This window comes from Lipotes vexillifer, unplaced genomic scaffold (genome assembly GCF_000442215.2).
Source record: "Lipotes vexillifer unplaced genomic scaffold, Lipotes_vexillifer_v1.1 scaffold75, whole genome shotgun sequence".
Lineage (NCBI taxonomy): Eukaryota > Metazoa > Chordata > Mammalia > Artiodactyla > Lipotidae > Lipotes > Lipotes vexillifer.
The window spans coordinates 2,258,235-2,263,337 of record NW_006771517.1 but is presented as its reverse complement, the minus strand read 5'-3'; positions in this window follow the sequence as shown (position 1 = coordinate 2,263,337).

The following is a 5,103-nucleotide window of genomic DNA, read 5'->3' as shown; positions in this document are numbered from 1 at the left end:
AGAGCCAGCCTTCAAATCCAGGCCATCTGTCTCCAGAGTCCAGACGTGTAACCATTATTCAAACTGCAGTGCACACATAGGCACCTGTTTAATGTTGGGATTTAGTGAAGAAATTTCCAACCATGGGCCATGAAAAAGGTGAGGCTTTGGGTCAATATCCCCTCCAAGGGTCCTTGGTCGCAGCATGGTGTGGGGCATCTCCTTCATTTATTCATTCAGCAAACATGGGGCACTGAGAGTATCACAGTGAACAAGGTGGCCATGGTCCATGCCCTCAAGGAGCTTCCACCTGATAGGGAAGGGGGTTAAAACCCAAGCAAATAAATACAATAAGTAGAGTTGCGGTAAGTGCCCTGAAATAAGTGATCAGGGTGCTGTGATGCAATTAGGGCAGGTGTGGGAAGTGAGGAGAGAGGAGGACCACTTAGGCCTGTCACAGTGATATTTCTAGATATATGACCCAGCAACTCGGAAGAACTGGGACTGAGTAGGAGATGGAGGGAAAAAGCTTCCCTGCCTCACCCTGGATTAAAAGAGATCCCAAGGGGCTGCCCTGGTGGCGCACTGGTTGAGAGTCCGCCTGCCGATGCAGGGGACACGGGTTTGTGCCCCGGTCCAGGAAGATCCCACATGCCGCGGAGTGGCTGGGCCCGTGAGCCGTGGCCGCTGAGCCTGCGCGTCCGGAGCCTGTGCTCCGCAACAGGAGAGGCCGCAGCAGTGAGAGGCCCAGGTACCGCAAAAAAAAAAAAAAAAGAGATCCCAAGGAATCCTCACATGGTACCTTGGGCCTACCCATAAGTGTTATTCAGCCCATCCTCATCCTGCCAAGGTAGAGAATCTTACAATGATACAGAGCTGGCATCAAAATCTCTATGAGGCAAAGAATCCATGCTCCAAAAGGGGCACATAGTGCAATGGTTAACGGTGTGGTGTGAACTTAGCTCAGACCCCCTGCGTCCAAATCCCAGCTCTGCCATTTCCCAGCTGAGTGACCTTGGCCTCAGATTCACTTTCTATACAACTCTCTTTCAGAGGGCAGTTATAGGGGATTTAATCACTTTAGCACAGCTCCAGGCACATAGTACATACTCAATAAATGGAATGACAGCTTAGAGAGTTGGAGCACCCAGGGCTCATTCTAGGCCAGCCCCTCTCATGTTTCAGATAAAGAAGGGAAGGGATTTGCCCAATTTCTTCTAACCAGTAAGTGGTGGGTCTGGAACCAGAACCCAAGACCTTGACTCCCAGGTGAGGGCAGTTCCTATAACAACTACTCTTAAGACACCATCGCATTTCAACCTTCCAACAACGCTGAGATACAGAAGTTATTATTTTCTCCTCCATGATCTGTTGTCCCCTCCTCATATCTTGGACTTCACCTCCATCCACTTTTCTCCACGTGCCCCCCCCCCCTCCGGCCTCCCTGGCCTCCTCACTGATCCTCAGGCACATCTAGCACCTCCTGCCCCCTGGTCCTTGCTGCTTCTGCTTCCTCTGCCTGCAATGATCTCCTTCGTATTCTCACTGTAATCAGATCTCTGCTCAAACTCACCTCACGTAAAATAAGAAATCTGAAATTTACTTCAAAATAATTCACCGAGGAAGAGGGAGCAGGTGAATAACGAAACAGCATTGGTTCAAGTTAATAATTGTTGAAGTTAGGTGATGGATACATGGGGGTTTTTATACTATTTTTTGATTTATGTTTGAAATTTTCTAAAATAAGAAGGGTTCTTTTAAAAACTCATCATTATGTTACTCTCCATTTTTGCATGTTTACTTTTTCCATAATAAAAAGTTTAACTTGCCTTGTTCGTTATATTATTCTCTCTACTTTCATGTACATTTGAAATGTTCCAAGATAAAAACTTTTTTAAAAAAAAGTATCACAGGGCTTCCCTGGTGGCGCAGTGGTTGAGAGTCCGCCTGCCGATGCAGGTGACACGGGTTCGTGCCCCGGTCTGGGGAGATCCCACATGCCGCGGAGCAGCTGGGTCCGTGAGCCATGGCTGCTGAGCCTGCGCGTCCGGAGCCTGTGCTCCACACCGGGAGAGGCCACAACAGTGAGAGGCCCGCGTACCGTGGGCCCGCAGCCCGAAAAAAAAAAAAAAAAAAAGTATCAGGGATCTTTTTCAACCATCCCCATCAGCTCTTCCATCACTCCCCACATGCACCTGACACACTAACCTCTTGTCTTGCTTTTATTCTTCATAGTACCAATACTTATCTCTAACATATTATATGTTTATTTGGTTATTTTCTGTCTCTACTAACTAAAATATCAGCTCCATGAAAGAAAGAACCTTGTTTGCTTTCACTGCTTGATTCCCAGACATTGTAATAGTGCCTGGAACATAGTAAATATCTTTATAATGAATATTTGTTGAGTGAATCCCATTTTAAAAATGAGGAACCAGAGGTATGGGCTGATTCAGCAACTCACTCTAAGCTGCCCAGCAAGTCAGTGGTGAGGCCAGAACTTAAATGCTGATCTAGGCCTCCTCTGTCCCCCAGAAGCTTAGAACCTATCCTTCATTTCTACACATACACGTATACACATGCGCGCACACACACACACACACACACACACATATACACAGGTGATGTTACCTGGTGGCACATGAACCAGGACCAGGAAAGCCACAAAAAGCAGAAGCAGCTGTGTCATGGCCACAGGGCTCTAGAGCTGGGCAGGGGGCCACTGGGGAGAACACAAGAGAAGAGGAAGCAAGCACACCGAGTCTTGCTGCCTATAGCCCAGCCTTTATTGGGCTGCAGATCAAGGCAGGAGTGTGGGCAGCAGGAGACCTAAGTGGGAGTCTGAGGCCCTGTGGCCCCAAGGATATAGTGGATCTCAGCCAGCTATGTGGGGAACTGATCAGCCATACCATCTGGAGGTTGCTGAGCTCTGAAGCTGGGGACAGAATGTCCTGAAGCAATGCTTGTGGTCAGAAACTGTACCTCTCCCCCACCTGAGAGGGTGGGGAAAGCCTTGGTTTCACAGAGACCTGGTTCAATGCCAGCATCTCCCTCTAATCACTATGATATATCTTGGACAAGTAACTTAGCCTCTCTGAGCTCCAGGTTGTCATCTAGGAAATGATGACAAGCCTCCCTTGCAAGACTAAATACATGGAGGTTCCCTTCCTATGCCGAAGACACGGGACCAGAACTCACTGACGCGTTCAAACAAGCATGTACAGTTGACCCTTGAACAACACAGGGGTTAGGGGCGCCAACCCTCAACGGCAGTCAACAATCCACCTATAACTTATAGTTGGCCCTCTGTATCTGCAGTTCTTCATATCCGAGGTTCTGAATCTGCAGATTCAACCAACCTCAGATCATGTAGTACTGCGGTATTTACTACTGAAAAAAATACTTAACTGGACCTGCGCACTTCAAACCTGTGTTGTTCAAGGGCCAACTGTATTTTGGCCTACTCAGAAAATGAGAAGAGTAATAATGCAAACCTCACAGAAAGTAATGGATACCTAGCTCATTTAGAGGATTAAAGGAAATAATACAATGGTTCTCAAAGTGTGGTACCCAGACTAGCAAGCAGCAGCAATACCTGGGGCTTGTTAGAAATGCAAATTCTCAAGCTCAATCCAAACCCACTGAATCAAAAGTTCTGGGGGTGGATTTCAGCAAGCTATGGTTTAACAAGCCCTCCAGGTGATTCTAATGCACCACTAAAGTTTGAGGCCACTGAGATAATATGGGTACAGAGCTTAGAACAGTGTCTGGTACACAGGCATCTGAGTTGCATCTTGAAAGATGAGTAGCGGGGAGGGTATTCAGGCAGAAGGAACAGAATGTGCCTGAAAGAGTAGGGTATTGGCTAGAGCAAGGAGTTTGTTGGGAGAGATTGGAAATGACCTTGTAGACGACCAGAGCCAGAGCACAATGGGTCTTGAATGCCAAGTTCAGGCTTTTGTATTGTAGACAACTGTAAGTTTTGTAGCAAGGATGTAACCTGTTCAGATTTCAGTTTTGAATAGAGGAACTGAAACCCAAAAAGGGAGGTGACTTGCCTAAGGCCATACAGCAACTGAGTTGTCTCACTCCCAGACAGTGCTGCACCACTCACAGCCCATCTCGTAGGTGGCAAAGGAAAGCTTAGAGGGCCAAGCCACAGAAGGAAACCAGGCGTGAGGGGTTTTAGCATCTGCCCAAAGCCCTGCAGGGGCTGAGCTAGTCTACCAGGCTGCTGTGGGAGTCGCTCTGAGATGGACCCTTGGACCCCCTCAGCCATGACAATGAGCTCCACCCACAGGTACAGGCTGGTCGCCGTGGGGCCCACATACCTGCCTGACCCAGTCCATCATGACCTAAAAGGAAGCACCTTGCTCAAAGACCCATGGATGGCCAAAATCACAAGTTCCCTACAGCCAACTTCTCTTCTGTACCAAGTTCACAGTGTCTCTTTTCTCCTCCTACAGGCCTGGGAAGACTTGTGGGGGGGAGCGGAGGGCGCGGTGGCAGGGGAACCACAGACCGTGATAGAAAGGGACAATAGGCAGAGACCTGAATGCTAGGCCCAGGTAAGCCACAGTTTGCTCATCCTCTTAGTGTGGTATCAGGATTAAATGAGCTAATAATCCAGGCAAAGTGCTCAAACCATGCCAGGCACAGCACAAGTCCAGTAAATATTCATCAAGTAGGGGACAGCCATTCTTCCAGGCACAGGACAGCCCTAGCTGCATAAGGGGCGCTTACCCTAGAATCTGGTGAATGAATGAATGACCGCTGCCAAAACAAGACATTCAGAATCCTTCAGTGTAGACTTCCTGGGCTCCCTCCGCCCCTCAAGCCACTTCCCAAAATTAATTCTCAATCCGAAGCAGAGTTTCTCAAAGTGGGGTCTATGAACTCTGCATCAGGCTCACTTAGACACTTGTTTAAAATGCAGATTCCCGACCCTCTCTGCCAGGACTGCTGAATCTGCCTCTCTTGCAGGGTGGGACCTGGAATCTGAAGAGTTAACAAGTTCCCCAAGCGGTTTTTGTGAAGGCTAAAGTTGGTGTGCCCCATTGCTGGAGTGGATAGATGCAGATGCAGAGGGGATCCAGGCTCAGGAATTCAGAACCCGTATCCTTC